Below are 23,578 nucleotides of genomic sequence, written 5' to 3'. Positions count from 1 at the left end.
ACGTGGCCGTATCTAGCATATATGAGGCGGAGACTGCAGAAACCTTTTGCAAAATCTGGATGGTGAAATGTTCGGGGTATTTTTAGGGAATCCAGAAACCGGTGTACAGTGACGGCCCTGGGTGCAATCAAGTACTTGAACCTTAACGGAGCTTCATCATTTTCGATGTATCCCGCTATTTCTTCCAATGTCGGGGTGAGCTCAAAGTCCGAGAAGTGGAATACATTATGTGCTGAATCCCAGCAAGTGACCAATGATCTGATAATATCACCCCGAGGCTGGATGTTTAGCAAATCCGGGAGATCTTTCAGATACTTCTTTACTTTGTCTTGCCCTTCCTTGCCTAGGTCATTCCACCATAATCGCAACTCAAAAGGGATCTTAGTCATTATTGAAAAGGGTTCGTTTTGTATTGTGCTCATCCTGCACATTTATTAGGGGGATTATGCCAACGAAAAACTTTTATTTGACTCAAAATAAAACTATCTATATTCTTTTCCAAGATTTTTTTTTCAAAACGATGGGCTCGGTTTTCAAATGCGGCCTTTTAGCACTTCGAGAACGAAGCATTTAAGGTTGCGAGAGTCAACTGGTCAAAAATCAAAAATGATGACCAAAGATGGCCGTTTATGCAATGTCAGCCTTCCGGCGTCCTGTTTAGGAACATTCGGCTATTTTTGCAAAAAAACGGCATCATCCGACTTATTTATAACGAAGATTAAAATAGACTTTTTTGGATATTTTTTACAAAAAGGGAGGTTGGACCCGATGAGGGTTGCCTACGTATCTCACACCCAGTGAGAATCAAACCAGCGTAGTTCGGGCAATAAACCAATTAATTTTGCAAACAAATATATTTTCCATTTTTTAGCAAAAGACACTATTTTTCCTTCCTGTTTTTTTTTTTGCAAACAAAGCAAACTAAAATAAAGGATTCTTTCCTACACTGAATGCTTTTTATTTCTCTCTATTTTTTTATTATGGGTAAATACAAAAAAATTAAAAAGTAAAATATTTTTTTAAAAATTCGGTAGAGTTCTGATAGTACTTGGACACTCGGTTTTCTAAAAGAATCAATTAACTCCCTATTTATTATTTCTCTCTTTTTCTCTTTTTTTTTTCAATTTTCCAACGTTCCCGAGATTAAAGACGGTCAACATGCGGGTTTGGAACAAATAAATGCACAACATAAATAGGATGCATCAGGATGGTCTTTTCATTTCAAGTTGCTAGTTCTAGACGGACCCAACCCCTGTGTTGAGTCCCCTAAGTCAAATGCAACATGATGCAAATAATCGTTCCTACTAGGGATCCGGCATGAAGTTTTGTTATATTAAGTTTCAAACCTGGGTTTTTTTGTTCTAGACCTGGCTTACCCGAACGGACAACTCGAGTCGAGGAGGGGACAACTTTCCGGGAACCAAAAGGCCATCCGGCTTAGTAACTTGCCCGAGCCTCTTTTTAATATCAAGGTATGACACTAACAGAATAGGGAGTCTCAACCAGTAAGCACATCCCCAGAGGTGAGGGGAGAAGGGTTCGGCACAGTTTATATATATAGTCAGATAATATCAAAGCGGTAACAAGACATCATTTTGCACATTAAGCATGTATCATATGAAAATATCAGATAATAAAGCAACATTATAACAGTTTATCAAAGGCTCGAATTTCTAACCCTGAACCAGTGGTTCTGGGTTCCTTATCCCCAGCAGAGTCGCCAAAGTTGTCACACCTCCTTTTTCCGGCACCCGCAGGGGCGCAGAGGGAGTTTTTCCAATTAAAGGACAATCGAAACGGGATTTGTTTATTTATTTCAGAGTCGCCACTTGGGAGATTTAGGGTGTCCCAAGTCACCAATTTAATCCCGAATCGAGGAAAAGAATGACTCTATTTAACAGTCTGCGCACCAGAAATCCGGATAAGGAATTCTGTTAACCCAGAAGAAGGTGTTAGGCATTCCCGAGTTCCTTGGTTCTAGCACGGTCGCCCAACTGTCATATTCGACTTGATTATCTGATTTTATACAATTATGAACTTATGTGCAAATTTTAACCCTTAGCCGCTTTTATTATTATTCATTTATTGTTATTATTTTACGGAGAATTGCAACATTGTGAAAACGTATTTCAGACCACGTCGCAATCAATGCACCCATGGTTATCGACACATTTCGACTCCGTTGAGATTTGGATTTGGGTTACATAAATGCACACCCATATTTAAGAAAATGATTTGTTAAAGACGCGCCTAGAACGACTAGCGTATTGTTGTTTTGGGAAAGGCCGTAAAATTTCTCTAGACGGCCAACTCCGATGTTCTAAGTATTTAATGCATACATTTGTGAGGGCCCCGCAATCTATACATTTTACTAGGCGAGGCTCATCTCATTTATTTTAAGTGGACAAATCCTAAAGCGACTACATTTTTCTATTAAAATTAGTCTCTAAAATAAAGAAAGAAAATCCTAATTAATTACGAGCTTAAAAATAATAACACATAACATACTAATTGCTAGATTAAGACAAATATTAATAGAAAGGAATTTTACTAAAAATAAATATATAAAAAATACTAAATTGTAAAAAATTTACGAAGTTCGACAATTAAAAATCAAAAGATCCTGATTATAGCTAACTTAAAGCTTACATTGTTATAAAAAAAAAAACTATTGAAATTAGTTATTCAAAACCATTTAAAACTAGATTTAACCATAATTACTGAAGCTTATTAAACTTAAATGTTGACTCATCTTGCTCAAACTCGCACCTAATGGATTAATGCTCTTAGCCTTGCAACGTTGAATCACCCATTAAAACATCACTCAGTTTTTTTTTTGGAAAAATGAAAATATTTTGTAAAAAAAAAAAAATAAATTATTTTTTACAAATTTCTTTTTCAAGTTTTTTTTTTCAAAAAAAAAACTGAATAAATGACGAAAAAAATAAAATAATAATAATAAAAAAACGAAAATATTTGTAAGCCTGCAGATTCTACAAAATTATTGGCGTATTATGTTTGCCTAATATTTGTGGGCCTTTGTTATTAACAAAATTTAAAGATAGAAAGAAAACTCAAATTGCTTCTATTTCAAAATTTGCAAATTCAAATCTAGAGTTTACTAACCTTCCCTCAAATTAAGTCGGTTTCCCGTATTGAATATTTACTAACGATTTGAATGCGATTTTAAGCTAAAAAAATTAACAAAGCCGAAACTAATACTTATGGTGTTCATACTGACACCCATCCACTAGTCCCGCAGTTTAATATTTCACATAATAAATACTTCTACCATTTACATAACATGAGACACATAATGAATATTTAACTAAAAATGCGAATATTCTATAATTAAAAAAAACTTAAATCTTCCGGCCATTTCATTTCATCTTCAATACATATGTTGAAATGATTTAGAGTAGTGTACCTGGTATTTGAATACAAAGAAAGGAAGAATAGGATCAGCAGCAGTAGCAACAACGCGACAACAACAAACAATCAACAGTCAGAAAACCCAGTAGTAGACTTGAAAACCGAACAGAAATTCCAGCAACCACCCAATAAAGCAATAACAAAGGACCAACAGTTAATTCAAGAAACCAATTGAAAATTTCGGAAGCAAACAGTAGGCAGAAATCACACTCAGGAATATACGGAAAATAGTATTCAGATATTTTAGAAATCCTCTTCTTCAAGATTAAAAGTATGTTCTTATCTACTCTTTAGTTCTGAAATTTTGTATCTCTCCCCAAAAATTCTCCTCCCTATTAAGTGTCAAATGAGTCTCTTATATATCCAAGCAAGACCCAATCCTTCCACTATGTGCACCCTTTAACTTTTATTATTACTCACACTTTTACTTTAGTAAAAGTAGTCAACGTGGGCCCTCCGTATTCCCTCTTTTTGAAAAGTAGTCAAAGTGGGCCCCCATGTTCCCTCTTTTTGCAAAGTAGACATCATTACGCGCCTTTTCCTTTTTGCTTTTATCATTATGTCTGGTCCCCACCATAATTAAATAATCCGTAATTGGTTAATTCCCGTTTTACCCCTAAAACTACTGTTACGCCCCGATTCAAAATTTGTTTAACTTCAAAATTATCTAAGAACCTAAAATTAAATTACCAGCTATAACCAATCCTTAATCCAGTTCAATCAACGAATTCCAACTTAAACTATGAATAATGAATCAATAATCAGAATTATTTTGACTGAACGATATTTTTTAACAACACATATATTTGCATATTCAACAATATTAACAAACAAATATATTCAAATTAAACAAAATAAATGAACAGATTCAAATCACTAAAACTCAACTAATCAATTAATCTTCAAATTAAATCCAACAATATTATAACAAAGATTCATGATTCAAACAAAATCAAAAATTACAAACCAAAACATAAACTCACATTAATTCACTAGATTAAAACGAACTTCAAACAATCAATAAACACGAATTAAATCTAAATTAAACAACAAAGAACGGATTCAAGCGATTAAACTAACATATTTCTATATTACAACTTAATTCTTTTAAACGAATAAAATAAACCGAAGAAGAAATAATTGATTGAATTTCAACTTGAATCTAACCATATTAAAATTAAACTAACAATTTCTTTTACAAAAATAAATAAAAACACATGAAACAAACCAAAATAAGTAATTAAATTTCAATTGATTATAACAACATTAAAAATTAAACTAACAATTTCTTTTACAAAAACAAATAAAACACATGAAATAAACTGAAAAATAATTAATTAAATTTCAATTCGAATCTAACAACATTAAAATCAAACTAACAATTTTTTTTTACAAAAATAAATAAAAGCACATGAAATAAACTGAAAAACTAATTAATCAAAGTTCCATTTAAATCTGAAAATTAAATCAACAAAACATATGAACAAACTAGAAAATTAATTCAACAATAGACACGAACAAAACAAGAATCGAATATTTATTGATTTTAGATCCAAGAATATCAAAACAAAAATACGGGCAACATGAAACTCAAATCTACTAACCGGATCGAAGCGACGACGAACTCGAACGGAAAGTAGTTTGTTTGTTTGGAAAAGGACGGAGAAGGAAGCATGGCAACAGCGCGAACAATGAAGAAACGCAACAGCAACAATGACATGATCTTGGAGAAGAAGAATCCAACGTGATCTTGGAGGATAAGGAGCGCGGGCAGCAGCAAATGGACAGTGAAGAACGCAGCAGCAGTCCGAAGCTAGATGGTCGTCTTGTTCAGGTGTCGTTTGGTGGTTGTCCATGGCAGCGTGGCAGCAGCCATGACTGGAGCAACTCACCGGATGAAGAAGGAGAAACAGCAGTAGCGACGAGCGAAGAAGAAGAAACAACGGGCAACAATACGACGGGATCTCGTGCTCGTTTGAAGAGCTTGGAGATGGCGGACAGCAATGATGAGATCTTTTGATCATTTTGAAGAGATGTAAACACAGCCATGGCGGGCAGCATGTGACGAGGAGGAAGAAGCAAAGCAATGGACGCAGTGGCAAGATCTTGAAGACGCAACCATGGCGAACAAGAGAGGGAGATCGACGAGTTGTGTGTGTATGCGTCGCGTATGTGTGTGTATATGTGCTGTGTGTGACGTGAGGGAGAAGGGGTGTGAGGGGGAGGGGCTGCCATGGGAGGATATTTGGAGAAGAAGGAGAGAAAGAGAGGAAGAAGAAGAGAGAGGGGGGGGGGTTACGGGTAGTCTTAGGATTTTTTTTTTTTGGTTTATTGTTTTGTTTTTTTTGTGAAAAATGAAAGAAAAAAAATGAAAATGGGGTTTGGGTCTTTTTGGGTTATGGACTGGGTCGACCCAGTTCGAAATGGACTGGGTCGTTTGGGAAGATTAGGTCTCTTTGGGCCTGTGACTTACAATTGAAGAAAAGGCCCAATCCGATCTCTTCTATTTTTTTCCTTTTCTATTTATTCAATTTCCTAAATAATAATAAAGCTAGAATGCTAAGATTAAATTATAAAACCCAAAATTATCTGGAAATACTAATTAACTCTTAATAACAGTTAACACACAATTAAATAGCGACTAACGAGAAAATCACCCAATTTGGACATTAAGTACTAAAAATGCAGAGTACATTATTTTTATGATTTTTTCATTTTGTAAACAAACTTAATTAAATATTAAACGTAAATGCGACATATTTTTTATATTTTTTATTAACCTAACAAATAAACACGCAAAGACAAAAATGCAAATAATTACACAGAAATGCCACGAAGAACACAAAAATTGCACACAAGGAAAATTATTTTATTTTGAATTTTTGGGAGTAATTCTTTCATAGGGAAAAAATCACGTGCTTACACCAATACCTAAAAGCAGCTGGTTAAACAGGTCGACGGGTTGGTGGAAGAGGTTAAAATGTTGAGACAGCATGTGGCAGACATGTATCGGGCATGAATGACTGGGAGAGCACCACCCCCACCACCGTATAGATTCCTGGGCTCTGTCCTTACCCAAACCCCAAACACAATACCGGATGATCCCCCATACTCCCCATCTCTACCTGCTTATAACAGCTGCCCCGATATCGTACCTGTGGATGTCATACCTGTGAATATTCTCGGGCACCGGATGACCCTCCCCAACATTACCCATGGGACTCCCAAAGACAGACTCCATTTTCCAAATACCCAGCTCCGCAACATGCTTATCCACCCCCACGATCATACCAGAAACTCCCTAGGTCAGGTTTTAGGCCAAATCAGGCGTTTAGGAACGAGAAGTTGCTGAAAAGAGAAAAGGCTTTCACCCCTATTGGAGAGTCATATACCAGTCTGTTCCAGAAGTTGAAGCAAGTGGGTATGCTAAAGCCGATTCAGATAAAAATGCCGAACCCTCTGAAATGTGATTTTTTTCTCTAAAGTGTGCATATTGCTCAGATGCTCTGGGGCATGATACGGAAAAGTGTTAGAGGCTGAAGAAAGCAATTCAGGAGCTTATTAACGCAGGTAACATCATCGTACAAAATCCGGATGCACCGGACACCAGCCAAAATCCATCGCCTGCGCATAATAAGGTAGACATGATGGGTATGATTTGTTTTGAAAAGGAATGTGAGGATTCTCTAAGAGCCTCGGAGGCCCAAAAACAACTTGTTGAGGACGATGTGATGAAAGTTTGTAAAGTTCCTAATGTTGGTAACGCAGAATTCAGTGGCTAAGATGTTGTACTTGGTAATTGGAAAGACGCTCCGTTCCTAGGTCAGCCGGGGAGGAGCTTTGGTGGTCCATGTTGCTGTCATTTCTGCTGTCCGGGTTATTTTCAGGATTGTAATCCAGACATTGTCTTGTGGTTCAAACCCTTCTATCCTTTTATTTTGCCTAGTTTGTTTAGTCATAGTATCCCGTCTAGTGTTGTCTAGGTTTGTTCTAGGTTTGTGTCCCCAGTTTAGTTTGTCTGATTTGTTGTTCAGACCTTTTCACCATCTGTCTAATGTAATTTTCTGTTTTCTATAATTTCTAGTCATTTTCATTTGGTTCTCTTTTCTTTTATATTTCTTTTCCTGATTGACTCTAGTGACACGACATGCACGCGTAATGCTCGGCCTGGTCTTAAGAAGTTAATTTAGTCATGAAGCAATGAAACAATGTTGAAGATGTAGGGACATTTAAGGGAAATAAATAAAGGCATTTTGAGATCACTTCAAGCCCGAATTGTGTGAAACTGGGGCAGATAGAACATAAAGAACCCCTATTGAAATGCATCATGTCGCATCAATTTGAATATAAAAGCAAGTTTGCCCCAATTTGTAGGGGGCCGTTCGTGGTAATGAGAGTGAGAGTGTTGTCCAATGATGCTTTGGATATAACAAATGTAGAAGGCGAATGTGTGGGTGCGGTCATCAAGTATGGCACAACCAAAAGATATTACGAATGTTTTCCTTGGTTTGTTTAATTGTGTTGTTTGTACTTGACATGTTTTGAAGGTTGGAATGACGAAGGCATTTTGTTCTGCTATCTAAACACTTTATCCCTCGTAACCCATTTTGAGCCTATTTATTTTTCTTTCATAACCGTCTTTCGGGATCAACGATACAATTCAGAAACGCAAGTGCGGAGGATAAGAAAGTGAAAAGAAAAAGAAAGAATCAACAAGAAAGGAAAAGGAGAAGAAAAATGAAAAGAGAAAAGAAAGAGAAAGAAAAGAAAAGAAAAGAGAAAAGCAAAAAGAAAAAAAAGAAAGAAAAAAAGAAGGAAAACAACAAAAAGAGAAAAGAGAGAGAAAGAAAAGACAGAGAAAAGAGAAAATCACAACAACAAAGTAATTCCTATGTCATGAACTATGTTCGACCTGATTCCTTTAAAGGATACGTAGGCAGCCTCACGGTTCGGTCTCCTCAAAATAAAAATCCAAAAGTCCCCAAGCAAGAAACTGGGGCAGAAGTTGTGGTTGTTGTAAGAAATCTGATTCCGAAAGTTGTAATTTTGAACCCATGAGAATTGTTTTCGAGCCTTTGACATCCTTTCTTCTTAACCCCATCCAAAAGCCCACATTACGGTCCAAAGAAAGACCTTTCTATCAGTCTTCGAGAGATGCCAAGTCGATCAAATAGAGGCGATTCATATCAGGGGCAACACTATGGACCAAGCAGAAAAAATAATAATAATGAAAATGAGAGAGGCTTGATGGTGAAAACCCTTCGGGCACTACAAGTCGAATAAGGATTATGAATCAGATTGAATAATCGGAGCATTAAAGCCCAGTTTCACGGTTTAGGGGTGTAACAGAAGTTGAACATCAGACTTGCTCATCAGAATAGGACACAGGTGCATGTCATGGTCATTAGAGTTAGTATCCACATATGATAGGTTTCTACTTTGTAGTTTTCTTGTTAGGAATCATTTCTTTCCTTTGTCCTTTACTCTGTTCCTTCTGTCTTGTTTACTTCCTCTTTCTGAGTCGGTTTGGTCAGAACAAGTGAGAAATGACTTCAAAATTTGCCACCAGCTTTTCAATTGCACAAAATGGGATCTGGCCAGCACATCAAAATAGCATAAGTTAGGAAAGAACAACAAACGCACTGAGTTGGTAGTAACCAACATGCTTTGGGGTCCATGAGAAATACAAAGGTTTGGTATATTTCAACTCGTGAACAGTACAACAGTTAGAGGATGTTGGGTGAACGGGTCAAAGGTATTCTCTGTGATGAGATCAACAAAGGAAGTGTTTAACAAGTGACAAACGAGGTCTTCCAAGCAGAAATCAAAGTTGTCATGGCAAGTGGAGGAGCAATAGACCTCAAGGCCAATGCCAGTGGGTTAAGTTAGGAAAGAATAGCATGCACATTGAGTGGACGGCAATTGACGTGCTTTGGGATTCATGTGAAATACAAAGGTTTGGTACATAGCAATTCAGGAACAATGCAACAAGATGGAGGGTGATAAGTGAACGAATCAAAGTTATTTTTGGTGAAACACAAAGGTTGGTAAATGTCAGTTCATGAGCAATGCAACAGATAAAGGGATTTGTGTCTGAACGAAGAAGGGGTATTTTCTGTGATAAAGATGACAGAGAAAGTGGGTAGTACATAAGCAAGCAAGGTCCTCGAGTGGAAATTAGTTACCATGGGAAATGAAGGAGCAATCGCCCTCAAAGTCAAGGCCACAAACCAACCACCACATTTTAAACTGACAAAATTTTTCTTTGATTGAAACAGGGGCAGAAAAATTCGTTTGTTTCGGAGAAACCCTCCGTGGAGAAAGGCAGTCACCAAACAGGTTTGATTTTTGATTTTCAGGACCCTCCTGGAAAATGGGACCTAGTTTAAAGTTCAGAAATAGCATAATCTAGCATAAATGTATCCCAAAAGAATATAAGTTAGCTTAGAAGTTTGCATGTTCGATATAGGATTCAATTAGGAGTTTTCAGGACCCTCCTGGATAATGGGATTTAATTTAAAGTTTTCAGGACCCTCATGGATAATGAGATTTAATTTAAAGCTTTCAGGACCCTCCTGGATAATGGGATTTAGTTTTTAAATTTTTCAGGACCCTCCTGGATAATGGGATTTAATTTTAAATTTTCAAGACCCTCCTGGATAATGGAATTTAGTTTTTAAATTTTTCAGGACCCTCCTGGATAATGGGATTTAATTTTAAATTTTCAGGACCCTCCTGGATAATGGGATTTAATTTTAAAAGTTTTCAGGACCCTCCTGGATAATGGGATTTAATTTTAAAAGTTTTCAGGACCCTCCTGGATAATGGGATTTAATTTAAAGGTTTTCAGGACCCTCCTGGATAATGGGATTTAATTTTAAAAGTTTTCAGGACCCTCTTGGATAATGGGATTTAATTTAAAGGTTTTCAGGACCCTCCTGGATAATGGAATTTAATTTAAAAGTTTTCAGGACCCTCCCGGAAAATGGAATTTAATTTTAAATTTTTATGACCCTCCTGGATAATGGGATTTATTTAAATTTTTATGACCCTCCTGGATAATGGGATTTAATCTTAAATTTTCATGACCCTCCTGGATAACGAGGGAATACAGTTCAAATTTTAGCAATCAGGTGCCCACCTGGATAATGAGGGAATACAGTTTCAGGTTTTGGCAATCAGGCGCCCACCTGGATAACAAGGGAATACATTTCAAGTTTTGGCAGTCAGGCGCCCACCTGGATAACAAGGGAATACATTTCAAGTTTTGGCAGTCAGACGCCCACCTGGATAACAAGGGAATACATTTCATGTTTTGGCAGTCAGGCGCCCACCTGGATAATAAGGGAATCAATTTCAAGTTTTGGAAATTAGGCGCCCACCTGGATAACAAGGGAATACATTTCAAGTTTTGGCAATCAGGCGCCCACCTGGATAACAAGGGAATACATTTCAAGTTTTGGCAATCAGGCACCCACATGGATATTTTTGGAATACATTTCAAGTTAGCAATCAGGAGCCCGCCTGAAGAACAAGGGAGTGCAATTTAAGTTTTAGATTTCAAATTCTTTGTTTTGTCTTTGGTGAAGTCAGGAGTCCGCCTGGAGAGCAGGGAATACTTTCAAGTTAGCAGTCAGGAGCCCGCCTGGAGAATAAGGGAGTACAATTTGAATTTTAGCTTTCAAATTCTTTTTTTTGTCTATCATGAAGTCAGGAGCCTGCCTGGAGAGCAGGGAGCACTTTCAAGTTGAAGTCAGGGGCCCGTCTGGAAAGCAGGGAATACATTTCAAGTTAGTAGTCAGGGAGCCCCGCCTGGAGAATAGGGTCAGTTTTTACTTTAGTCAAGCTTAGTTTACAGTTTTCCTAGTCTATTCTTTAGTTTAATTTCATCATTGCATTAATAATACAGGTGGTTTACAATTTTGCTAACAACTCACAAATCTTCCTAGTGCAAACTGGGACAGAAAAATTTCTTTGTTTTGTCTATTTTGTTGTAATCAGGCGCCCACCTGGAGAATAAGGGAAAACAACTCAAGTTTCTAGGGAAAGAAGTTTCGAAGGAAGATAGTTCGAGTTTCAGGGAAAATGGTTCAAAGTGCAAGGGAAAACAGTGTCAAGTAACAAGAAAAGACGGTTCAAGTTCAGCAATCAGGCGCCCACCTGGAAAAAAGGGAATTCAATTCAGAATGCAATTCAGAAGTTGATGAAGGATGTGAGCTGCTCAAGACATGGCCGAGGTCACAAGCACTACATGTCCGGTCCTGACCCAAAAGTTATAGAAGAACGAGCTAGCACCTGCAGCTAACAAGTGTCAAGGTTCAAATCTAAAGTCTGCGTGAAGAACCATTCAAGACTCAAGATCAAGCTTCAGAAGACTTATAGATAGGAATCTTGTAACTCGTAGTCGATAGGCTTAGCTAGTCTTTTTCATCTTTTGATTTTTGATGTAATAATAGGGACCGCAGACCGGAACCTCGACAGAACGGCACCTCGACCGGATCTCCACCTCGGTATACTCCCTCATCTCACAAAACGCACCCGTGCATGGTGATGATGGTCTTGGATTTCATGGGAAAAATGATAACGTAATTGTTCTAGGAGACGGGGTGCCACCGGCTAATCTCGAAGGAGTACCGGTCGTCGATCCAGTCAATATCAGTTTGCACATTGCTTTGAATGCGGATTTGGGTACAGACTCGGAAGGGAGTGTGCGCAGGGAAGGCCGATCTGGTGGCCAATGAACACAGGGCGTAGGAGACGGGGAATTAGTCTCCAGGTAATATTTGAGATGGTACAGGCTCAACAGACCACTACTGCTTAGCTTCAGAGTCAACATAGAACTCCAAGTGTGGTCGAGCCGTAAATTACTCGCTGTACCGAGCCAGTGCCAGAAAGGTCGAATGGTAATGGATCAGGGACTGATCCTACAATTATGAAAATGCTCGAGGAGCTCACCAAAAAAATTGAGTCGGGAGAAAAGAAGATTGAATATAATGACAAAAAAGTGGAAACATACAACTCCCGAGTTGATCAGATACCGGGGGCACCCCTGTCCTAAATGGTTTGGATTCAAAAAAGTTCATGCAGAAGCCTTTTTTTTAGATTGCGGCTCCGAATCCCATTCCTAAATACAACAGGAACCGATCCTAATGAACATATCACTTCATACACACGCGGGATAAAGGAAAATGAGTTAGAAGACGATGGGATAGAGTCTGTTTTGTTGAAATGGTTTGGAGAAACTCTATCAAAGAGAGCAATGATTTGGTATTACAACTTGTTGCCGAATTCCATCGACTCATTTTCCATGTTAGCAGATTCTTTTATGAAGGCACACGCCGGGGCCATAAAGGTCGCAACAAGAAAATCAGACGTTTTTAAAATAAGACAAAGGGATAACGAAATGCTGAGGGAGTTCATATCCCGATTTCAAATGGAACGCATGGAGTTACCACTGGTCACAGATGATTGGGCCATTCAAGCTTTCACCCAGGGGTTGAACAAGCGGAGTTTGATAGCATCACGATAGTTGAAGCGAAATTTGGTCGAGTATCTAACTGTAACTTGGGCGGATGTGCACAATCAATATAAATCAAAGATCAGGGTCGAGGACGACCAATTAGGAGCCCTCTCCGGTTTGGTACATCCAAACAGATTGGCAGTTAAAGCCTCGAGGGACATCGACAGGGAGACCTGGTCGAAGAGGGAACTATATCAGCCATATATCGCAGATCGAAGAAACTTTGGCTCGAGCGCAATCCTTCTCGGAATGATCGAAGAAACGATCGAGTACAAAATTCTCGGGGACTTATGAGCAAAAGTGGTTTTGATAAGCATGTCGATCCCGTAGAGGCACCTCGGTTATCGGAGTATAAATTTAGCGTCAATGCACCAGGCATTGTCTTGGTAATCGGAAGAATCAAAGATACTAGGTGGCCCAGACCCTATAGACCGACCCTTCCCAAAGAAACCCAAATTTGATATGCAAGTATCATGGCATGCATAGTCACAAGATCGAGGATTACATGCAATTAAGGGGGAATGTATCCCGTCTATTCAACGAGGGTCACCTTTGAGAGTTCCTTAGCGATCGAGCTAGGAATCATTTCAAAGACAAAGATGCCAACTGGAAAAATGAACAAGAGGAACCACAACATGTCATTTATATGATCGTCGGCGGGGTTGATATTCCACAAGGGCCTGTATTCAACGCACAAAGGTATCTATTACTAGGGAGAAGCGGACCCGAGATTATGTGCTCGAGGGCTCCTTATCATTCAACGATGAAGAAGCAGAAGGCATTTATCAACCACACAATGACGCTATGGTAATTTCTATCTTATTAAATAAAGTTCAAGTTAAGCGTGTTTTAGTGGATCCAGGTAGTTCGGCGAATATCATCCGATCAAGGGTCGTGGAGCAACTCGGCCTACAAGATCAAATTGTGCCCGCAACTTTGGTCGTTAAATGGCTTCACCATTTCTAGTGAAACAACTAAAGGTGAGATCACTCTACTAGTGAACGTGTTAGGAACCATTCAATATACCAAGTTCCACGTGATTGAGGGCGGCATGAGGTACAATGCCCTACTCGAGAGGCCTTGGATCCACAACATGAGGGCAGTTCCTTCGACTCTTCACCAAATGATGAAATTTTCGACGTTGGATGGCGTCAAAAGAGTGTATGGATTGCAGTATGCTGCAAAGGAAATGTTTGCAATTGACGAGTTAATACTGGTATCAACGTTATCAACCTCGGAAAGGTCGAGCATCAAAGGTAAACAGGAAACCAAATAGCAATCACAGTCACCAGCCTCGACCAAATCGGGAAAGCGGGATATAGAAGAAGAAGAAGAGGAGGATTTTCTGACCCCTCGAACCTTTGTTGTACTTGAAGACTCTGACGCCACCAAATCAACGATCAAGGAGCTGGAATAGGTTATATTGATCAAGTACCTGCCTGAGCGAAAGGTATACCTAGGAACGGGGTTAACCCCCGAACTCAGAAAAAAGCTTATTCAATTTCTTATCGATAATATAGATTGTTTTGCCTGGTCCAATTTAGACATTCTAGGGATCCCACCGGAGATAACAATGCATCGGCTAAGCCTTGACCCCAAGTTCAAATCGGTGAAATAAAAGAGAAGGCCTCAGTCCAAGGTAAAGCATGCATTCATAAAGGATGAGGTAACTAAACTTCTCAAAATAGGGTGCATTCGGGAGGTAAAATACTCCGAATAGTTAGTCAACGTAGTCGTAGTCCCTAAAAAGGAACAAACTTAGAATGTGTATAGACTACAAGGATTTGAACAAGGCATGCCCTAAAGACTCTTTTCCACTACCTAACATCGATCACATGATCGATGCCACAGTTGGCCGCGAGATCCTTACCTTTCTCGGTTCCTATTCCGGGTACAATCAAATTCAGATGAACCCGGAAGACCAGGAGAAGACCTCATTTATCACCAAATATGGAATATATTGTTACAATGTAATGCCCTTCGGGCTAAAAATGCAGGAGCTACTTACCAACGCTTAGTAAATAAGATGTTCGAAGAACAAATAGGTAAGTCAATGGACGTTTATATTGATGACATGCTAGTTAAGTTCCTGCGTGCAGAGGACCATTTGGCTCATTTGCAGGAAGCGTTCGAGATTTTAAGCAACTATACATGAAACACAACTGTAGACATGTGATTTTTGACCCTCCCCAAGATTTTTTATATATTAGCGTAAAATATTTAATTTAGGCATAATATAGATATTTTAAGTAATTTTGACTCTTTTACTTTATTTTATTACAAGAAAACAAAAAATCATAAAAAATAGGTTCATTAATGTTTTGTAGTCATTTTTAATCTAAAAAAAAAATCTTAAAAAATATACACAACAGTAGTATCGTATTTTTATTTTAATATGATATTTGAAAATACCAAAAATAAATTTGTTTTAATGGTTAGTTTTATTTTAATAATTATTTGAATAGTAGGAATAATTAACAAATGGGCCCATATTTTTAATCTCGTTTGCAGCGAAAGAATAGAGCTTGGGCTCGAGCAACCCATCTTTAGGCCTAATTTTGGACCTAGCCCACAATTGCCAACCCATAATTCCTAGGCTCATACCCCTTAACCTAAAACCCTACCACTAACCTAGACCTATATATATGAAACAAAGCCTAAAACTAAAAGGGGGGCTAAAAACGAAAAGCGGAAAAAACACAAAAGCTGCGCAAGGAACGACCCCACCCCCCAGACGTCGTCTTCTTCACACAACCCCCCCTCACGATCTCATCTTCCTTCCCTACCCAAATGACCCCTCGACTCCTCCACTCCCACCAATGGCGAGCTCGCTGTTACACCCCAAACAACGACCCAACCATCCCTTTCATCTTCCTTGCAGCAACTCTCCTTCAAAAACCTCCATTAACGCCAGCTGCAAATCAGCGACAGAACAACCACGAACACTGGCCATTGTCGCACCTTTTAAACCACGAAAATCCGCCGCCAAACACTAGTCAAGAGTGTTGTTGAACAACACGAAAACCATCCGGAAATAGTGGCTCAAATGTTACCTCTTTCGCCGAGAAACGGTCTTGAAGTAGTCCCAAAAACCATTTCAGCCGAGCTTTGAGGTTGTTAGCGAGGTGGTAATTCATGGTTCCTGTCGGAGTTTCTATTGCGATGCTTGTTTACCGTTTGGTTTAGATGCTGGGGTTCGTCGTCACGTTTGTACGTGTTAGCTGAAAAGAACAGTTTGGAGAATTTATCTCGTTGAGGTCCATATATCTCTCTCTTTAATCACAAGTTTAATATTGTTGCTGTGATACTTATCTATAGAATTACTTGCGCTAATTTAGTTGATTGACTGGATGTATTATTGCTGGTGTGTTTTTTTGATGGCATGATAGAGTTTAATCTACGCCAGTTGTGTATGATAGATGTCTGTGGGTTAAGTTGTTCTTTTGCATCGTAAGTAGCTGGATTTTAAATGAGTTCATATTGTGCTTTCCTCAATTTGTTTCTATTTTTTCTTTATGAATTGTTGCAATACTGATATGTAAGATTTAAGGTCATGCGATGTTGCCAGATATTTCTTTAATGGAATTTGAACTAATGAGCACTGGGCTTCGACCTTGTCCAACGTGAGAATCAAATTTGGGTGTAAAAGTCGAATAGATTGTGAACATCGTAGTTTGCTTTAGGCTCCTTGATTACGCTTGGGCTTGTACAAATGCCCATTAGTGTTATAAATTGGCCTGAATCTATTTCGCGTATCTTGCTAAATAATCATGGGTTCTTCTTTATTATTAGAGACAAAGTGAATAAAAATCGTAGTCTCTTTTAGGTCGGCCTTTTAAATAATAAGTGAGACGAGCCTCGCCAAATAAAACTACAAATTGTGGGGCCCTCGATAAATATTGTCCTAATTTCTTAGAATTCGGAATGGGCCGTTTAGCGAATTTCACGGCTTTCCCTAAAGATAATAACGCGTTAAACACTTTAGGAGCGTTTTTAGTAAATTACCTTCTTAAAACTTGGGTGCGCATTGATGCGACCCAAATCCAAACCTCAACGGAGTCGAAATGTGTCAACGACCACGGGTGCATTGATTGTGACGTGGTTCGAGACACGTTTTCACGACGTTGCAATTCTCATAATAATAATAAAAGCGGTTCGAAATTAAAAAACCCATAAGCAAGAACATGTTTTGATATCAGATAAAATCAAATACAACAGTTGAGCGACCGTGCTAGAACCACGGAACCTGGGAATGCCTAACACCTTCTCCCAGGTTAACAGAATTCCTTATCCGGATTTCTGGTTCGCGGACTGTTAACAGAGTCATTTCTTTTCTCGGTTCGGGATGCAACCGGTGACTTGGGACACCATTAATCTCCCAAGTGGAGACTCTGATAATAATAATAAATCCCGTTCTGATTGTCCTTTAATTGGGAAAAACTCCTTTATGCCCTTACGGGGTGTAGGTGAAAAAGGAGGTGCGACAGCAACCCCGAGAAATGTGATTTCTGGGTCGGCTCGGGCAAGTTCCTAGGCTTCATAGTGTCAAATTGAGGGATAGAGATCAACCCCGATAAAAGCAAGGCCATCGAAGACATCCCCTTTGTGGACAATGTCAAAGCCGTGCAAAGGATAACTGGGCAGATAGCTGCTTTAGGCCGATTTATCTCGAGGTCATCGGATCAAAGCCACAGATTTTTCTCTTTACTCAAGAAGAAGAATGATTTCATCTGGATTCCGGAGTGTCAACAACCATTAGAGGAATTAAAACGATACATATCAAGCCTACCATTACTTCACACCCCGAAGGCAGATGAGAAACTCTACTGATACTTGGCGGTGTCGGAAATCGTGGTAAGTGGTGTCCTAGTTCGAGAAGACCAAGGTAAGCAATTTCCCGTTTACTATGTAAGTCGAACGTTAGGGGAAGTAGAAACTAGATATCCACACTTAGAGAAATTAGCACTTGCACTAATAAGCGCTTCTAGAAAGTTGAAACCGTACTTTCAATGTCACCCCATATGTACTTTCAATGTCACCCCATATGTGTGTTAACTACTTATCCACTTCGTAATATTTTGCACAAACCCGAACTTTCGGCTCGATTGGCCAAATGGGTCGTCAAACTCAGTGGGTACGATATCGAGTATCAACCCCGAACGGCCATCAAGCCTCAAATTTTAGCAGACTTCGTGGCCGATTTCACGATAACCCTCGTACCCAAAGTTGATAAGGAACTCTTTTTAAAATTGGGCACATCATCGAGGGTATGGACCTTTTTCACAGACGACGCTTCTAAATTGAAGGGGTCCGGGCTAGGCATCATTTTGAAGCCACCTAGAGGTAGCACTATTAGGCAGTCTATCAAAACTTCTAGGTTGACTAACAATGAGGCTGAGTGCAAGGCCATGATTGCAGGTTTCGAGATAGATAAAAGATTGGGGGTAGAAGTCATTGAAGCCAAGTGTCACTCTTTATTGGTGGTGAACCAAGTAAACAAAAGCTTCGAAGTTCGAGAGGATAGAATGCAAAGGTATTTGCACAAGCTATAGGTAACTTTGTACCACTTCAAGAAGTGGACTCTAGATCACGTACCTCGAGAACAAAATAGCGAAGCCGATGCACTTGCAAATTTGGGATCATCAGTCGAGGAAGACGATATTGTCCCCGGGACTGTCGTCCAATTATCGAGATCTGTGGTCGAGGAAGGTCATGCTGAGATAAACTCTACAAGCTTGACCTGAGATTGGAGGAATAAATATATTAATTATCTAAAGAATGGAAAGCTCCCATCGGACCCTAAAGAGTCGAGGGCCCTACGAACCAAAGCTACCCGATTCACATTGGATGAAGATGGAACATTATACAAAAGGACGTTCGATGGACCATTGGCGGTATGTTTAGGGCCATGGGACACCGATTATGTTTTACGAGAGAACCATGAAGGCACTTGTGGGAACTACTCCGGCACCGAGTCTTCGATTCATAAAATCATTAGAGTAGGGTACTATTGGGATAACATAGAAAAAGACACTAAGGAGTTTGTTTGAAAATGTGATAAATGTCAAAGGTTTGCATCGATGATCCATCAGCCCGGGGAACAACTTCATTCAATCCTATCCCCATGACCATTCATGAAATGGGGGATGGATATTGTCGGCCCTCTGCCAACGAACCCAGGTAAAGCTAAATTCATTTTGTTTATGACTGACTACTTTTCTAAATGGGTGGAAGCACAGGCCTTCGAGAATGTTAGAGAAAAAGAAGTTATAGACTTCATTTGGGACCATATCATGTGTCGATTTGGGATACCTGCTGAAATCATATGCGAAAATGGAAAGTAATTCATCGGTAGCAAGGTAACAGAGTTTCTTATCGACGCTGTATCACCCAAGCAGAAATGGGCAGGCTGAATCGATGAACAAGACTATCATTCAAACATAAAGAAAAGGTTGAGCGATGCTAAGGGGAAATAGAGAGAAGTTCTGCCCGAAGTACTTTGGGCGTATCGAACTACATCGAAGTCCAACACGGGGGCAACCTCTTTCTCCTTAGTATATGGCTCTGAGGCCTTAATTCCAGTCGGGGAATCTAGTGCCAGATTTCAACATGCAACAGAGGAATCGAATCACGAGCCATGAATACTAGCCTCAAACTATTGGATGAAAAACGAGAAGCTGCGCTTGGTTGGATGGCTGCACAGAAGTAAAGAATTGAGATATATTACAATAGAAGAGCCAACCTTCACCACTTCGGAATTGGGTACTTAGTTCTAAGAAAAGTCACCCTCGATACTCGAGATCCAAATGAAGGGAAACTAGGCCCCAATTAGAACGGACCATATTGAGTCATCGGTGTCATCGAAAAGGGATCTTACAAACTTGGCACGATGGAGGGCGAATAGTTTCCAAACAGTTGGAATGTATCGCTACTCAAATGATATTATTGCTAAGGTATTACTTTCTCCCGTTTCTATTTGTATTTGATACTAACTTATTGCAGGTGTTCGATCGAGGCTACAAAAAAACTCTTCAACACAAAGATCTTAGGTTTTAAAGCATACGTTGCACTCTTTTCCCTCAGATCGGTTTTTTCTAGAATGGGTTTTTCCGGTGAGGTTTTTAATGAGGCAACAATTATGTGTTACCTGAGAAAACTTCAACAGTATCCAAGGCTTCTTTTCAACCAACCTCGAATACTGGGGGCATCACCCTCGGGGGTTATATTTTTTAGGAAAATACTTCATGTCAAAGGGTCTCAATAAGGAAACCTTGTAATGGGCCAGACAGTCGAATGAACCGTGTCCATATAGATTAGTCGATCCCCGATGGCAAAACATGTACGCATGTATGAATAATTCAAAGAAGCATTCTTTCTATATCAAACGCTTTGTGTCTCAAAGAAATTTGCTACTATACGAGCTCCATAATTATGGTTATAAATGACTCAAGGGCAAACTGCAAATACACCTTGAACACTCAGGGACTATCATCGACAGTCAACACATTCGAGTTATCTAAACTCGAATTCATACGACCTCAAAGAGGCACCCCTCGATCTATAGTCCAAGGCCATCTTTCTCGGGGACTAACACCTCGAACTAGTTCGAAGTGTTATTAGGTAATAAGCCTAAGAGGCATACCCAAAGTCTACGGCCAAATTAATGCGGCTCAGAGACGTCCAAACCCCGCAACTAAAATAGGCCTTCAAGTTCCTTGAAAAACCGGTTAAAATAGGCTACCCTCGGCAAATAATAAAAGGGTTTCGATAAAATCAGCCCTCAAAAAACCTTGAGAGTTATCAAAAATATCTTAACGCAAACATGCTAAGGCACAAAAAGCACAAGGGTTTCAATCAACATCGAACCCTCAAAAAACCCAATGGGTAAAAAATACATGCTAAGGCATAAAGAAATTTTCACTAAATGTTTTAAGCCAAAAGAGGGGAATAATAGCCATCTTTTAGAGGCCATAACGGCCTGAGCCTAAGGGCCAATACACATAGGGTTCGAGATCTTGTTCTCACTCAATCCAAAACCCAAGGGTTCAATTATCCCAAGCCCAAATAAATAATAACTTGATTATGGCTCAGGGACTCACCGTTATCCGACACAAACCCTTAAGGGTCTATGCCTCAAAGTTTGAACCTTATTCGAACTCGACCATGGAAACTCCAAGGAAGCCATTTGAGACAAAGTCTCGAACACACCATTCAAAGAATGAGACTATGCTAAAATTTTGCAAGGCAAAAAATAAGTTCATAAAAATTAAGAAGACATTAAAGAAAATTTTTCTTTTATATATTTGAAAAAAAACATGTACAAGAGACCGACAAGAGGTCTTACAAAAAGAAAAGAAAAAATCCTAACTATGCCTGGGGTTGGTTTCTCCTTTGGGTGTAGCTTCCCCTTCGGGCCCCTCATCATTGTCAGACCCGCCTTGGCTACCTTCATCATCATCATTGTCGTCGAAAGAGACAAGAAATCTAGAATCAGCTTCGAGCGCCTTTGCTTGAGCTACCTCTTTAGAAAGGTCATAACCTCGATTGTGGATTTCCTCGAGGGCCTTCTTTCAGGATTGGCACTTGGCCAAATCATTACTCTGTCGCTCTCGGTCAGAGGCTTCCCTTAGTTGCGTTTGAGCAGCCTCGGCATCCTTTAAGTATACAATAATTTTTTTGTAAGTCATGACCTTCGTCTTCTCGACCTCTGTCCTGGCCTCAGCAAGCTTGACCTCGAACTCGTCAATCCTTCTGGACTGGGCCGAACGTTTCTCTTGAGATCCCCAAATTTGGGCCTCGGTCAATGCTAGTTTGGCCAAAGCAGCCTCTTTCTTCGTAGCAAGGCGGTCCATGTTCTCTTTCCACCAATCGAAATCAGCCTTATTCTGATCAACCTCCCCTCTAAGAAGCTCAATCCTCTCCATTTTTTGCTGCAGCTGAGACACTAAAGTATTAGCCTCCACAGTTGGGTTGAGTAGCCCATAATCTTTCAAAATGACATTTACCTGCTTGTCTAGTTCGGCCTCATCCTTACGAGCCTTGGCCAAATCTGCCCAAAGGTCCCTGAGCTCCTCTTCCTTTTGACTGCAAAGGAGCTTCAAAGCGTTCCTTTCATCCGAGGTTTTCTGGAGCTTGGCCTAGCGCTGGCTCAGGTCGGCCCTAAACTTGTTGAAAGCCTACACAGAAGGAAAGATACAAGTTAGGGTAAAGGAAGAAAAAGAAAATTTTAACAATAGGAATTAATGCTTACTCGAGAGAAAAAGGCGTTGAGCCTCTTCGAATAGGGTAGATGCGCCGTTGAGAACGACAGCATCATCGACCCTGGTAAAGCAATTATGGAAGGGATACTCTTCGTTGGGGACTCCACCCAAGTCAGGCATCTACAGAGCCCGAGCCTCCCTTATGGCCTCTTCAGAATAAGCTGGTAGAGAGAGAGTGACCTATTTCCATGGCCCCGAGTGATTTGAGCGAATCACTCTGGGCATTCTATTCAGTACTGGGGATCTCAGAACCTGCCCCCTCTGGTGTGTTTGTTGATGGCCGAGGAACAATCTCGACCTTGAGTGATTTAGGGGTTTTGCCTGTATCTTTCTTAGAAGCCTTTTCATCACGAGGAAGAGTTTCTAGCTCGAACGGCTTGGCAACTTCAGCCGGCTTCCTGGATCGAACCACCAGCGCCAAGTCTTCACCCTCGTCTTATTCTTCATCATTCATCTGGTGGACTGAGTCTATATCCACAGGAATGAGATTCCTCCTGCGTCTTCGAGCTAGAGCCTTTTTATCTTGGGGGTGTTCGGCTTCGAGAGCCTTTTTCTCTTATTATCTTTCCTCAATTTCGGAATCGGGCTCTCGGTCTCTTCCCCTGGCAGGGCCGACCTCATTTCAATAACATCTCCAATGCCTGCATGAAGGGAAATTAGGTATGAGTAAAGAAACATATCCGATAAAGAGAAAAGCATCAAAGGCTTACAGGATGAACTTATCATGATGTTTGGCTTCCCATCTGCCCCTCACTAAGTCACGCCAGTGGTGCTCGTTATATGAGGAGGTCGCAGCTAGTTTTCGGACCCATTCTTCGAGGTTGGTGACCGCATGGGGCATCCAAGTGACCGCTGCAAAAAAGATGAAGGCATCACGTAATGCAAAAATGGAATACAAAAGGCTACTAGGAAAAAATTTCACTTACGTTTGAGGTTCCACGTCTCTTGGAATGGAATTTTCTCCTCTGGGATGATGTCGCAGGTCCTCACTCGCACGAACTGGCACATCCAACTCCTGATCTTTATACTCGTCGTTGCTAGCAAAAAAGGCCCTGGTCATTCGACGTTGGAGCTTGATAAACCCTCAGAAAAACTGAGGTTGATACAATCGGATAAGATGGTTGAGGGTGAACTCTAGCCCCTCGGCCTTGCTAGAGAAAAAACGGAGCATGATCACTATGCGCCAGAAAGAAAGGTGGATTTGGCCGAGGGTGACCTGGTAACTCTTGCAGAAGTCGATGACGATTGGATCGATGGGACCCAATGTGAAGGAGTAAGTGTAGACACTTAGGAACCCCTCCATATGAGTGGTGATACTCTCCTCGGGGGTGGGGATATGTACCACGACCTCGTCCCCCCAGCCACA

The sequence above is a fragment of the Nicotiana sylvestris genome, chromosome 3 (genome assembly GCF_000393655.2).
Source record: "Nicotiana sylvestris chromosome 3, ASM39365v2, whole genome shotgun sequence".
Lineage (NCBI taxonomy): Eukaryota > Viridiplantae > Streptophyta > Magnoliopsida > Solanales > Solanaceae > Nicotiana > Nicotiana sylvestris.
The sequence above is the reverse complement of the archived record's forward strand: the minus strand, read 5'-3'. Positions refer to the sequence as shown.